The sequence below is a fragment of the Ischnura elegans genome, chromosome 1 (genome assembly GCF_921293095.1).
Source record: "Ischnura elegans chromosome 1, ioIscEleg1.1, whole genome shotgun sequence".
In the NCBI taxonomy this organism is placed as follows: Eukaryota; Metazoa; Arthropoda; class Insecta; order Odonata; family Coenagrionidae; genus Ischnura; species Ischnura elegans.
In genome coordinates, this window is record NC_060246.1 from 1,791,432 (window position 1) to 1,807,532 (window position 16,101).

At 38.0% G+C, this 16,101-nt stretch overlaps 1 protein-coding gene across 1 annotated transcript in view; it reads left to right on the forward strand.

Annotated features, from left to right (window-relative positions):
• The first annotated feature begins 8,599 nt into the window (after nucleotides 1–8,599).
• The window catches only part of LOC124154588 (A disintegrin and metalloproteinase with thrombospondin motifs 20-like), a 273,213-nt gene continuing 265,711 nt past the window's right edge, over nucleotides 8,600–16,101 (forward strand). The window contains exon 1 of the mRNA XM_046528418.1: nucleotides 8,600–8,872. The gene's annotated coding sequence lies outside the window, so the exon portion shown is untranslated. The remainder of the gene's footprint in view (nucleotides 8,873–16,101) is intronic.

Genomic DNA, 16,101 nt, shown 5'->3' on the forward strand with positions numbered 1-16,101 from the left:
CGAGACAGAAAAGGATTTGAAGAATACTTTGACAAATATGGAAAGGATAATGGCCAGATATAAGCTGAATATCAATAAATAGAAGACTACGGTATTATTGTGCAGTAAAAGCGAGGAGGCTAAGACAAATATTGACCTATGGAGGTATAAGCTGGGAGACGAAAAAGAGTTTTCTAACCTGGGAAGCTGAGTTACCAACGATGAACGAAGCAAGAAAGAAATAGTATAGTAGCGTAGACGAAGAGAGCTTTCTACTAAGAATAATCTTCTTACAGCTGAGAATACAAGCATAGAAGTAAGGGATCAATTCATCAGATGCTACATATAGGGAATGTTTCTCTATGGAAGTGACGCTTGGACGTTGGCAGCTGCAGAGAGGTCAAGAGTGGAAGCATTCGAAATGTGGTGCTACCGAAGAATGATGAAGATAAAATGGATCGACCGTGTAGGTAACGAGGAAGTGCTAAGAAGAGTGGGAGAAAAGAGAAGCCTCCTAAAAACCTTACGCAGAGGACGGGAAAACTAGGTTGGCCACATCGTCATGGGAGACAATGAAACAAATCGTAGAAGGAGGAAGAGAAGAAGGGCAAGGGACGGCCCCAAACGAGTTACATAGGACAAAGGGTTATCAAGGATGTAAAAGAGAAGAAATACGTGGGTATGAAAAAGCCAGGACAGGATAGGACAGAGGAATGAAGAGCTGCGCCAAAGAAATCTTAGGATTATTATGGAGGCTTCAGCGGTGATTAAATTGATGATTGGTTTCCGGGTTAATGATTGGTTCCAAGTTAACGCGGAATTAACCCGGAAACAAATTATTATGGGAATCAGTATAGGATTGTTGACTAATGATAATGACCTTTTCTTCAGGACTAACCTTTTGTCTTATGAGTAATAATATTGGTAAAGATAAGCTGGATGTTCAAGAAGAAAATGTAGAAAAATATTCAAAGTGTTGACTTTAAATAAATAAATTCCCTAGCAACTTTAAGGGCCGATTTCACCAACCTCTCTTTGATCGGCGATCAGTTGATCGGCATCAATTCCCTGATCCGAGATCAAATCTCGCATCCGTTTCACCAATCTGATCCTTGATCAACAATCAAAATCACTTGATCGGCAATCGCGTAGCATTATTATTCTCATAGATTTGTAAGTAGCTTTCCTATTGGCTGTCTACAGCGCATTACAACGGCATTTGTTATTACCTACGTGAAAACCGCAACTTTCAAGTATAAAAAAAAGCAAAAGCGAATAATTTCTCAGAGTTGGAGGAATCTCATCTCGTAGAAACTCATTTAAATATAATATGAAACAAAAGAACAGATGCTAATACATGCAATGAGGAGAAGAAAGCATGGAAAGCATAAGCGTAATATAATGAACTGAAAAATAGTGTACTAGCTTTGGGAAATAGAAAAATAGAAATTGAGATAAAATAGGCTACCCTAGCCAAAGTGATGGAAAATAAATAATATTTCTCAAATCCTAGGTTTTTTTATCCTAAATAATGTCATCAAATCTAAATTCCAAGTAATACTATCCGTGAATTGAGGTAAAAAATTATTTCTGTAATTCATCTGCAGGTTTAAAATGCTATTGACTGTTTAAAATAGATGGCATTTACCATTTAATTTTTTATGCTCAGGTAAAATGTAAAAATGAGAGAAAACCATTTACCATGAGGAACCATGAAATGGTTATCATGAAAAAAGAATTTATTTTTAAGAAAACTCATAAAAGTATGCCATTAATTAAGGCTAGTCAAACAGCTGCTCCTGTAGATCCCTCTCTCGAGGGTTAATGAAGATTCACATCGGCATCTTGAATGAGTACCTTCTCTTTGAATATAATTGAAATTTTGTGTAAAACCCCAGTAGTCACAATGATGTATTTTTTTCATTCTTAGTCCAATGGAGAGGGAAGGAAACCTCTGTTTCTACACCCCAAAACTATGGGCATACCCAGCGAGGGCATACAGCTGCCCCACCTTAGAAGCAAAAATCAAAAATGTCTTTTTGGAAAATAATATTTTTTCAAGCTAATAATTTTAAAAATTAATAAAGATTGTTACAGTTTCCTTAAAATGTTAATTTCATTCACCTTTTCCATGCTTAAATCTTACCTACAACTTGAACAACCATGACTTCCCCTCCCCCCCCATAGTTTTGATACTGGGTACGTCCACGGGTCCTTTCTCACTTTGTAAACAGTGGACTTCGAGCACCCAGTAGCCTTCCTAGCTTCTCGGCAGGCCTCACTAATGCTGAGTGATTTTCTGAAGTACGAGAAGACTTTGAGCACCGTCTTTCGCGGCTTATGAGCTTCTCATCTTTTCTCCTCTTCTTTGTATCGGACATATTGGTTGGGCGTGTTACAGCAGAGATAAGTGTAAAAAACACTTCACAATTCTCAAATTCAGCAGGCTACACAACGCTTGTTCACTCCAAAAAATGCAATGACAAACTGAACGCCTTCGTAAATTCTTCCCACGGCCCCTTCGGATTGGGTCGCTTCTGGTGCAGACGTTTTATGAAACCGTATGAAAGGAACTTCAGGAAAAACCCAAGCCCCTTTTTGTAAAAGGCGTGCACTGGATGGGGTAGTGTTTCGCACAGATTATGAGATATTCTCTTTCTTGGTTTCCGCGGTGGGACCGAAACACCCAAGGCGAAAGCATCTTATTTCCAAGCCGCTTGCTTACTTTCGTGTATCAATCCATTGAGATTAAAACACTGCTGTTACGACGTATTAGTATTCTCTGTTTAGGATATCAAACGAATAGATTTATACATTTCATAGAATGCATTGACAAAAAAACTCCTTTTCCTCCCGAGAATTTTCCCTCTACGCGCAAGATTAAGCAAGAAGCCCGGCCCAGCGGCGCCGTAATATTTTTTCTTAAGATCTTCTTATTTTATCTAAGATTCTTAAGAGAACCTTGTAACTCGCTTCAGAATTGATGTAAGTTATTTATTTTTTCACCAAAAATAACTTTGCAGTTTTGTCCCCATTTGTTACGCAGAGTATGGGGACCTACGACGTAAGAATCATAAGTTAGTAAGCGACTACTTTTTACCTTGCACAAATCAAAATTTTCTTGTCCTAATGAGTGTTACGTCGGCATAACAACATTTAACTCAATATTTGTACAATTGATGAAAACTTTCTATGAGAGAATAGTGTGAAGAATTTTGTGCAGAAGATTCAATTGAATACAGACAACGGTCAGGCAGAAATTGCGAGAAGAAGATAAAGTAAAAAAATACACGTTCCTGACGGAAATTTAAGGAAATGTTTTTTATAGCTTTTTATGTAATTTTTATCGGAAAACTATTGGCACCAATGAATTCAGCATCTATTTCTACATTAGAATGCAATTTTTAATCAGTGCATAACGTAACATTAATTTTTGTGTTGTTATTGACAACACCGGGCTCCTGGCCTTACGGAGATTAACATGGGAAACGATTCTCGATAAGAGCCCATACTGTCAACTAAATGTGGAACGCTCTATAACTAAGTGGCTAAAAACCTCTAATGTAATTATATAAATTTTACAATAAAAGATGATTAAGTTTTTGTAAGCACCCTCTTAAGGCCGTTTTACACGGGGCACGGAATTGCGCAGGTTAGAGCTGCATTAATTTCTAAAATGAAGCGGAATTGCGCGAATGTATGAACGAAATTAGAACAGGGGCTATTTTTCCATCTCTCGTGCACGCATTGTTCTATCAATTTACCGCTTTACGCGACGCAATTTTGACTGCCCCTTAGTACACACGTTAGATTGCACAAGTACGTTCCCCGTGTCAAACGGCCTTTAGAGTGAAATATAATCATTATTCATGTGAAATTCAAATATTACCATATATTTTTTAAAAAATAACTACACGTTAAAACACATAAAAATGGTCAGTAACATTTTTTTAGACGTTTTAATCGGGTGGCCCAGTCTCTCAATCAGATAGACTGTTGCAGGCCTCTGTTGCCGCATTCTTCGTCGAGGTAGGGGGGTGTGCGAGGGTTTTTCAACTTGGTTCGACAGCAGTGGCGTAGCTGTTGGTAATATGAGAAGGAAAAAAAGATCCAGGATTCGCCTAGCACACTCGTTTCACCTTTTATGATATTTAGCTTTCAGTCTGGCCACAAAATGAGAGAGTTGCATTTTTTCTGTAGAAAAATATTAATTTAATAATGCACTTCTAAAATGTAATTAAGTTATGTAGCAAAATGTTGTGTATTATTTCCTATAGTGTGGTGTGCTATTCAATCTGGAAGACCCCCACATCCCACAGCCCAGTGCAATGTACCGCCGCTCCGCGGGTGAAAACATCTTATCAATGCTTCCCTCAACATTTGAAACTATTTTACGCGGTGGATCCCCGTCATTCCGCAGAGATGCTTACTGAACTTCAGTTATTTGCTCGCTGTGGAATGCTCGGGCCGCGAATATGGTTATGGAGGATTCTTCCGAGGAAGGACGACAATATGTGCTGTCACACACCACGATTTCAAATAGGTTTGCAAAAGGCGCCACTGGTATCGCTTGCGAGCAGAGCGATACGGATTTCCCGGAGATAAGAGCTGTGAATAGGAATGTTTACCGAAATATGTATTCGTGATGATATAATCAATCCTATTCTTAACTTCCGAACTGACTCCACGGGTTAAAAGTCTAATTTCCAAATAAATTGGAAGTTGAAGAAACATTTCTCGGGATTCCCACCGGGTCACAGTGGTCCCAATCGCTAATCTAGCGGGACAAAAGTCAATTTTGCAACTTTTAAAAATAAAGTCACCGTAGGTGTAGCGATATCCGAAATTAAATGCTTCATCATAATTGGTAACTTTTACAACGTTTATATAAGCAATAACAATGTTATGCAGCTGCAAAGTCAAGCGTTGAGATTGCCTACCCTCCGCCTACACCCAGGCGGTGGCTGACTCGCTAGCATTAATACGTGCCTGCTAGATAGCAATAACGCAAAGAACGACAATTTCTAACGGGATCTTATAGCCATTGGTATATAGCATTATTTAGAGTGATTTTTCTTCAAATATAATTGCTTCCAAATACTAGATTTTAAATGGCAATCTCTCAGTCTTTAAAACCTCGTTTTTTATCACCTTCAATTGTTTAAATAGACTTATAAAAAATATGAGGTATAATGAAAATAACGAGGTAGGATTGCGAAACCTTCAAAGACATGTGGAAACGTCCTTATAGTTATAGATATTTTTATCACATTTTGCGCCTACTTGCGCTTTTTGACAATAATGCCCTTTTTGTTCCATGAAGTTAACAAACGAGAGCCGTTGAGACGCGGGCCTGGGGGCATTTCCTCGGATGACGTCTGGAATATCGGAATAAATTACGCTAGAGAAGAAATATTTTTAATTTTTACTATTTTAGTTTTGTACGGTATACATTTTTATTAATATTTATGGCATACTTATTACATGGCTTACAATTTTTTACATTTTTATATCGATAGGGAAATCATGTCGCATTCAGAGAGATTCAAGGTACCGGCGGTGAATCGCATGATTTTGTTATAATTGCTGCGGAAGAAAAGACTATAGATGATTTATTAAATGCGTAAAACATAAATTAGGATTTGAAAGTTGTAATGAAGATACCTCAAAGGACATCAGGAAAATTGTGATTCTATTCAAAAGTAATTTTGATAAAAAGTGGAAACGGTGCTCCGGAAAATACGACAGATTTTGCTAGATGTGCCCAGTCTCTTTTGAAGGATGTATCGATAGTAGAACCTTGTTTTGCAAGCCAGATTTCATTGCCAAGCTCTGGGAAAAAAGATGCGGCTGCAATTATAAAAGACAACTGAAAACATACCAAAGAGAGCTACCAACAATAAGAAGGCTTAATATTCTTCACCTCTGATTCCAATACCATATTCATCATTAAAAGCTTTGTACTTTTCCATGGAAAATACCTACTGAGCAAAAGTGCGTAAACATCCGAAGAGAGGCCAACCATAGACGGTGCGATATTTATCCCTCATACAAGATAAATTTGAACTCAAAGTTGTCTTGCTATCCCCCATCACAAGAACTGACCATTACTGATACTTCGGCCGAGGTCAAATTACTGGCTCTAGTGAATACCACTATTTTGGCTCAGAAAGATGTCGTCGCCGCTTTCCTTCGGTCTGGTAATGAATTCAAACTAACGATGATATTTAAGTGGGGTTAAGATGGGAGTAGTGGGCACAAGCAACATAAGCAAAGATTTGTATTTCGGAAGGAATCAGGTCCAGTGGACGATTCCTATATGTTTTCCATGTCTATTTTGCCTCTTCAGCTAAAATCAAATGATAAAAACAACATCTTATGGCAGAATGCCTGGCCATCTTCGATCAGGTATTGTAGACCCATTAAATTATTTCTGGAAGATGAAAGTTAGGAGATAACTGTGAAAGAAGTGCAAAAGATAGAGGCGCAGATGTCTCTACTGATGCCCTTGGTCATCGAAATAAACGGGAAGAAATTGTACATTATATCAGAATTTTGACGTTAAAAGAATCCTGACATTTCATCAGGCATTACTGGAGTAGAGGTGGAATTATTTCAATGGTTTGGAGCAATTCTTAGCGCACTTTCCTGTGGTTTCTCCATAAGTACAAGTGAATTTGAGAAGTATGCTAAAAAACAGAAAAAATATACATGCGTCATACTCATGGTAGTATATGCCTTTCACGGTACATGAAATCTAATTCATGAGACAAAAGTGATTGATTGCCCGCATTGAATTGCATTTAGTTCCCATTGGAATGCATTCCAAAGAGGCCCAAGAAGCAAGGAATAAGCATATTCGGAAATTCAAAGAAAATCACGCGCTAAAATACTCAAGAAAGGACACAATGAGAGATGTTTTTAACCTACTATTAGTCACATCTGATCCTTATTGTTCCAGTATTAATTCGTTGCACCCAAGGCATTGTTATTCCCTCTTGATGTATGTCAGACAGTTTCTCAGGGAACCAATATTACCTGTACCTAATGAAATGAGTAATGTTAAAGAGATGGAGGATATGGAGTCGGTAAATTTCGGAGATGAAGGGAATTGGGAGAGTAATAATGATGAAGGTGACTAATATTACGCAGTTCACATTCTATGAAAAACTATTTTACGTGTAAATCCTGTGTTTAGGAGTATATTTTTGGCGTAATTAGTTCATTAAATTAAGAAAAGCGCATTACTATAGATTTTTTAATGATTTTCTGCATATTTTTCTGAGTGTTGATTAAGACGAATTTATTTTGTAAATTTAATTTTAATTTTTTTAAATTTAATTATAAAAACCACCTTGAAAAGACCTATGACAGTGTTATTTTGTGTTTTTGTCTATGATTTGGCAATTCGGAATGTTTTCACGACAAAAGCTCTAAGTTTTTTGGGAAAAATAATTTTGTCCCGCTAGATTCGCAATTGGGACCACTGTGCGGGTGTGGCACTGGATTAATTCTCCCAACGTTTCAATGGCTATGTCTGCCATCGTCTTCGGGGGCTAACTTGTAATGGTACTTTTTACGGTACTTATTTATTTATTGATATCCCTGGTTGCCGTTATTGTTGAGTGCGGATGTAGCGATAACGGCAACCAGGGATATCAATAAATAAATAAGTACCGTAAAAAGTACCATTACAAGTTAACCCCCGAAGACGATGGCAGACATAGCCATTGAAACGTTGGGAGAATTAACCCAGTGCCACACCCGGTGGGAATCCCGAGAATTTTTTCTTCGATCTATGCGCCGGGAAAACATGAAATTTTAAATTGTAAGACAATTAATTGCGCAGATCGACGTGCAGGGCATTTTTATTTAGGCCCGATTTAGAAGCTAGAAATTTAATAAATCAGCACTTTGGCTCCCCCGCTCTCCTTGAGGATGACGTTTACTCCTCGATATTGATCGGGGAATATATTCAGGATGAAGACAAATTGTGTCACGAAATTTTAACCCTAGACAGTGTGATACCTCCAGGAATTAAAATAACGAATGATATTTTGGTCAAAAACTCACCATCTGTAGCAAAAGAAACTTTGGCCTAAAGTTTACCCTGTTGCCGGATGCCTCTAATGCATCGTGATCCATGGATGGCAAAGCATTCGAAGTCATGAGCTAACGAGAGCATCTTGAAACAGGGCAAACTCGCGGCCAATCGGAGCGCTTGGTGCAAAACTTCGGTAGTACTTCGTGTTTGTAGTAATTTTGTTTCCTACCTGCTACTGCTATCCAGTGTTAAAATGTCATGACATAATTTTTCTTCACTCTGCGCATGAAGCAGTACGGAAATCTACAAAGCTCGTCTCATTCACGTTTACGCATGAATCAACCTTTTGCCGAATAGTTTGGGACCTTCCCTATGTGGTCCCTCTGTTTTAGGCTCGCAATATAATGATTTGTTTGTCGTCCTCTGTCAACTTTCATGGCCGCAATTATGATCATGCAAAGAGTGCCATTGTATTTTCCATGTGGTAAACAATCGCGCTTGTGGTGCGGGAGAAAGAGCATCGCATTTGACAGTGAGCGAAATTCAAGTTCCCTGTCTATCTCTCCACAGAACGGGCATTTTCGCAGTCTGCCGCTGAGTTTCACGGTGGGAGGACCTCGCGAGGGAGGGAAGACGACAGGGTATGGCTGGCAGGCCAGGGTGGGTGGAGAAGTGACTGGTGAAACACGCGCGTGTACCTGTGGGGGCCTTCGCGGTTTGGAACGTTTATATAGACCAAGAGGAGTATTGAATGTGGAAGTGGCGATGATCCGTGTGTGTGGGTCAACAGGTCAGGTGATGTGAACAGGAGTCGCTTGCAGCGAAGGAAATCTTCACGCAGCGGCAAGGGTGAGTAGTATTGCATACATCATTTATGAGTATATCCTCCTCGGCCCTGGCGTATTGTAAACAATGCATCCACGTTTGAGTTTTTTTCACCACTTGGCCAAGTGAAATGTTTTAATGCATCTAGTTCAGTGCGTCCTGACGGATGACAGAATCTTTCATAGAAATCGCTTATGTTGTTTGGTATCATCTAATTAACTAGAAAACATAAATTCAGATTAAAATAATTGTAGATATGTCCCGGGACTGAGGAGGATACGTTAATGAAGACTATTTTATGTTTAGCTTCGGTTGACGGTCACTGTCAACAAATCACTACGTTTACTAACTCAAGAGCTCTCAAGAAGAGGTTACAAATATTTTTTTGGAAAGGATTTGGAGAATGGTCTTTTTTAGTGATAGAAACGGTGAATCCTCCGTGTTATTGTAGACTCGGGTGGGGAGATATCGCTCTGTGATTAGGCGGCGAGACCAATAGGTTAAACACTGGAAGACACTCTTTAGGAAGGAAGAGAACCAATTCATTTTGATAAAGAAAAAGAATGTCCGTAATTTTAGTGGCATTGAGGGTATTAATCGCAAATTTAATTTATTCTTTATCCCCATTGACGCTCTCACGGCACGGATAAGTTGAGCAATTGGCAAAGAAATGACAATGGTTTAAGCTATCAATGACATCCAAAATATTTCCCTTTTAAGGTAGAGTAGACGAGGGCAGGCGAGAAGGGGAAATTCCCAGCCACCATGATACTTAAAAGTGACCTTGCTGCGTTAATTTAACGGAAATATTTATGGAAATGCGAAATCAACACATTTTTATATTTTGAGAATTTCAAATGCCATCCATGAAAGGCATTCTTTAACTTAAAAATTCATTAGTAGTTCTGAATGCGGCAAAATGAGATAGTTTCGGTCGATCAACAGAGAAGATATAACACTGTATCAATTCCTTCCCGTAATTCATAGGTACCCATCCTAAATGGATAGTATCAGAAATATGGAATTATTTACCGTTAGAACAGGTGTTCTAACAAAGAATTTTAGAATCAAATAATGCTGAAATTGGCTACTGAAATTCATATTCCGATTCGATTGAAATTTGTAAACAATATAATCACTGCGTTGATATTTGAATTCTGAAAAATATTTTAAATGAAGCACTCATCATTGAATTAATTTGCATAACGCGTACTCTTTCACCTTATCTTTAACAACCACTAATTAACTTCGAAAATTTTGCAAAGCTAATATATACCGTGCGCGTCCCGCTTGAGTTTAGAGTATATTTATTCTGAGGTTTGGGCAAAGAATTTTCCTTATGAGGAGATTCCAATGGCCGACCGGAAGTAAGGGAACCCTTGATGCTGACCGCGGGGTGTGAGTGCAGCGAGCAACCGTGGCAGCCGTAACATTCTCGCTCGGTCGGATGCGGCGTCGTCTCCTTCCGCGCACCCACTCGCTTGCATTCAATTCACATTGCCGCTCTTCCTCGTCTGCGCCGTCAAACGCCAAACAAATGCTCTCCCGAATTGTGGGAATGCGGACTAGACACACTACAGCCGTGGGCGTGTTTCGTGCGTTTCGTGTGTGACCTGGCGTGTTTCGTGTGTTTAGTCGTCGCAGAGTACAATAGCAACGCACGCTTCTGCGTGGGGAATCGGAGCGATTAAGACATGATTTAGAGGAGAGAGCGGTGGTCGCCCGAAATCCGAACTGTTGGCCCTTCATGAGAGGAGGCACCTGTCCGCTCCCTACATAGAAGCTTCATTTACGCTGCCCCTTCCCGTGCAGTTTATTAAAGAACAGCGGAAAGAGCGACCCAATAATTCTTAGTACGAGGCGCATATTTTATGTCAAGTACCGTTTTGAAGCGTTTTAGATAAAAGCCCACACTTTTAAATACGTTTCCACATGATTTTCGTCACTATGAAGGCACTTTTCGTTTGGAACAACAAGCCATTGAATACCGTCGTCGTAGAAAATTGCCAAGTGACTACCACTTATCTTTTTTGTCTCTAGAAACATCTAAGAGGTCAGCGCCGTGATGACGATGAAAGAAACAAAATTTTAAATTCGTTACAGTTTATTTTATATTTTAAAGCGGTACCTACTGAAAAAACGCGCCTCGTATTTACTGCATGACATTTACTCTCGTTAGGAATACTATTGAACGGACATGAATCTTACTTGATCTCAAATTTAATTTTGGTTAAGAGACGTAATAATAGCTCCTCCAGATATTCGAATAACTTGTCCGTCGTCGACGCGAGTGGCGACTTTTCTCAACCAATTGAAATGCACTGCGAGTCAAAACACATCTAGAGGTGCACTAAATATCCCTCTTCTGCAATATTATTTTAGTTGGGACTAAGTGTGCGAGTAAATGTGATTTGCAGTCAAATTCTGAATGGTAAATACAGAGATATTCATCTGGAATGAATAATAAAGCAATCTATTCTCGCAAACCCTGTTAAAAACTGCATCGTTTTCAATAGCAACATCTAATAGCATTGGAAAGCCAAATACTATTATTTTCAAATATAAGAAATCCATTACTCCGACATTAAAGAGCCAATTAATGTTTCATAATGTTGGCGATCCATTGTTCTTGCTATGAATTATAATGCTTTTGGGAGTTTCGTGAGCCAAAATTTGCGTCATTCTCGTGAAATTGATGGAATTTAGCTTTAATTGCGGCCTTTATATACTAACAAATGAAAAAACGCAGTTAATTCTCCCGGAAGCCGCGGCATTCCGACTCCTCTGCATTAAAAGATGATTCTCTTCTCTACGAATCCAAGTTTAGTGGATGATACGTAGATGCGTGGAAGCTTGTGTGCTGTTAATGTCGTAATTGCATTTTCTTGAATGAAACTGATCTGCAAAACGACTAAAGCATAGTCAAATTTGGAATTAATATTTTCTTTTAATTTATATGATGCAACAATTGTTTTGCTTTGATTTTTATTTTATAAACGGATATAAAAATATGGCTACGAACCTATTTTTGGGGAAATTACCTCGTGATGGCTTTGGCAGAGGAATGTTGATGTACAGCAGGCCGGCCGTAATTTTTCAAAATTTGGAAGAGTTAGGTTTTACTTGTCTCAAAACAACTAAAATGAAGTTCATATCCATGTGCTATAAACAGGTCAATTTCAAGTAACTGGAGTTTCGAGAGCCCTCAGTAGTTTAAACCCAAGTTTAGTTTTTTTGGGACTGAAAAAAGTCTGTCCCGATGAAAAACGTGATTATTTTAAGACCGAAAAATATTTTGTTTTGACGCATCTCTCAGCTTTCATGATACATAGATTCCCCGCAACCCGACCTATATAGAGCATTAGTGGAGTTTATTAAAGCCTTGCTGAATGGAAGTATTTGTGCTGTTTGGTAGTTCATGGCTTGAGGTTCTCTCCGCCAAGCATAGAGGAGTTTACCTCGCTAGGTGAAACACACCATTTTTGGACTAACTCTTACTTGAACTCTTGAATATGGGAACTGGGCCATTTCATCTCAAATCAGGCAGATAGTGCAAAATCATGTCAGGTGACCATCTCCGATTTCTCTGAAATTTATATATGTGAAAGCAGTATCCTTATGATGAATAACGATGACTTTATCTCTGCTCAGAACTGAACCGTCATAAAGTTACCGCCCCTTGAACATTGCAGTGTCAGGCCTCAGAGTAAAAAATGAAAAATCACATAAATACTGATTACTAAGGAACCATGGCCCATAAAGCAGTGGTTATTGTTTTATTTTGAAGAAAATTTATTTATGCACATTATGGCATAACCTGCAAGTCATTTGAAGCAATAATAAACAAATAGGACTTGTTTAAACAATAAAAATTAGTCAATATTTAACAATTTATTACTAAAAAAGGCCACCTTTTATTTTCTTTAAAATTTCTCAGCGGCTAGTTTAAATGTTCTGCTTTCAATTAAAAAAATAAAAAAAGGTAGTATTTTTATACTTTTTGTTTTAAGGCATGTCAAAGTTAGGCATGTTTACGACTATTTTACACCAAGATTGCATACCTTCAAGGGATGAAAAAATGCTGTTTCATTCTACTTAGCATTCATAACAGTGAAAAGTTCATATCTGAATGATTGGTTACATCTATTGACTGAAAGCAAGTCCAATCTTGTTTACTTCCATGGCATCCCATGTGTGCAAACACCCACTGCTACTGGCTGGAAACTGTGAATGAGTCGCAATTTGCTCAGAGTATTATTCAATGGCAGTTCACATGAGTCTTTCTTCTACTTTGGGCCATGTGGAACATTTCGATGGACCATGTGGATGCATAAGTGAGACACTAATGTCATTCTCTTCTAAAGACAATGCAGTGATTTTTGAAATCAGGTTTGACCAGGTTTTTCGGAAACACACAATGAAGTCACTCATGGTGAGATTTTGAGTACTGTACGTCATTATATCTGAATTTGTTAGTGTCACAGCCTGTTTGATTGTGTGGATTACAGAGCGAGCTTTAGTTGTCCCGTGTCTGTTAACTACCAAGCATGAAGCTGTTGACGCCAAGTACAGGTGCTACTTTCACCTAATTATTTTTTTGTCTAAATTGAGCTTGTTAACATATGTAAAATGCAAGTTTCATATTAGGCAAGAATTTACTAACTTAATGAAAGTGATAAATGTCAAATATGTACTTCATGGTAAAATAATGTCTCAGCAGTTTTTGAAGAAGCGAGAGTTAAATGTCTATGAGTGACCATGTTCAAATTTTATCATTCTTTTCCACAAGTTAATCTAAACAACATAAATTGACTGCTTTTCCAGTTTCAACCAAACATACGATTGACATATCATGCAGAGCTAAAAAAAAACTCGGAATATGGGGCAATGCTAATGTATACTGTTGGCATCCTCTTCCTCATAGTGCTCAATCAACATTGTGCTTTCATTTTACTTGGATGATGATAAAGATTGTTCTTGTGTAACTCCTAATCAGCAAGATGTGTTCTCTGCCATTGAGAATCATTAAGACAAAACGTTCATTCAGAGAAATTCATTGCTGAAGTTTAGGATTGAACCAAGAAAGGTGTTTATCATCACCATATCTGGAAAAAAGAAAGGGAAGCTATTCAAAAAGAGAAGTTGGTAACACTAATTGGTGTGGACTTGGTGCTTCATTTCAACTTTTCCGAGAATTGGAGTGTGATTCTTCCAGATTAAGCACAACCGTATGACTGGCAAAAAGTACAGATATCAATATTAACCTGTGTGGAATATAATAGCTAAGGTATGCAGGCACTTCAGATGATTTCTCACAGGACACTGCACATGCCTTTCTTAGGATGAATCAAATAGACGAACAATAGAGTAAAAAGATATCATATGGAGAAATAAATCATATATTTTAGAAAAGTCAGCCGCTAATTAAAAAAAACATTTCAGATATTTGACTTGGAGAAAAGTCTTAAACAGGAAGAAAGTCATTGGTGGTTGTTCAATGCAACAGGACATGAATAGGGTCCATATGATAGAGTTGCAAGAATTGGTCAAAAATTATGACACAAACTGAAACCTAAGATATTTAAATTGTGGCAAGTAAATTCAAACAAGTCCTTTGTACAACATGTGAGTACATATATCCTTGCCTAATATCAAATTTTTGCATTTTACACATGTTAAACTAGCCAAATAGGGTTCATTCCTTTCATTTTCCTTCATCAAAGAAAACGAAAGGCATTGATTGCGATTCGTTACCCACCTTCAGTGTATTCATAATATACAAATTATTTGATTTTTAGAAATCCCTGTTTAGACGAATGTTAATGGTCAATTTTAACCTCATTTGAAAAAGGATAGATTGGCACCGATGCGATGCCACTCCACATGACGTCACAGGGACCTACATGCTATACGAGTAGATAGGAGTTTTACATCACCTGAGATTACCAATGTATACATGAGGCACAGAGCTCCGGGAAACATCCCTTAACAATCCCCTCTTAAAATTGCCTTTGGTCAGAGAATTTTCTTTGTTTGATAGGGTATTAATAATCCTTATTTAAACCAAGCACTACCTGCTAGCAAGGAACTCTACACTACCACCATGCTCGGCAGCAAGCAGCCAGAGGTCACATGGGCTTCTCGCAGCATTCATACTTAGCCGTCGCGTTTTCGTACGCTTGAAAATTTTCACTTATCATTTAATCACAAATAACAGATATCATCATTTCAAAATCTAAAAGCGAGATATATGTTCTCCAGGAGAAATAATCTTTCGATTTAGGCAATGAACAATAATAGGAAACCACCCTATGTAGACAAAAACAAATGATTGGGTGAAAGGTGCACTTATACATGGCATCAACAGTTTCATGCTTGGTAGTTAACAGACACGGGACAACTAAAGCTCGCTCTGTAATCCACACAATCAAACAGGCTGTGACACTAACAAATTCAGATATAATGACGTACAGTACTCAAAATCTCACCATGAGTGACTTCATTGTGTGTTTCCGAAAAACCTGGTCAAACCTGATTTCAAAAATCACTGCATTGTCTTTAGAAGAGAATGACATTAGTGTCTCACTTATGCATCCACATGGTCCATCGAAATGTTCCACATGGCCCAAAGTAGAAGAAAGACTCATGTGAACTGCCATTGAATAATACTCTGAGCAAATTGCGACTCATTCACAGTTTCCAGCCAGTAGCAGTGGGTGTTTGCACACATGGGATGCCATGGAAGTAAACAAGATTGGACTTGCTTTCAGTCAATAGATGTAACCAATCATTCAGATATGAACTTTTCACTGTTATGAATGCTAAGTAGAATGAAACAGCATTTTTTCCCCCCTTGAAGGTATGCAATCTTGGTGTAAAATAGTCGTAAACATGCCTAACTTTGACATGCCTTAAAACAAAAAGTATAAAAATACTACCTTTTTTTATTTTTTTAATTGAAAGCAGAACATTTAAACTAGCCGCTGAGAAATTTTAAAGAAAATAAAAGGTGGCCTTTTTTAGTAATAAATTGTTAAATATTGACTAATTTTTATTGTTTAAACAAGTCCTATTTGTTTATTATTGCTTCAAATGACTTGCAGGTTATGCCATAATGTGCATAAATAAATTTTCTTCAAAATAAAACAATAACCACTGCTTTATGGGCCATGGTTCCTTAGTAATCAGTATTTATGTGATTTTTCATTTTTTACTCTGAGGCCTGACACTGCAATGTTCAAGGGGCGGTAACT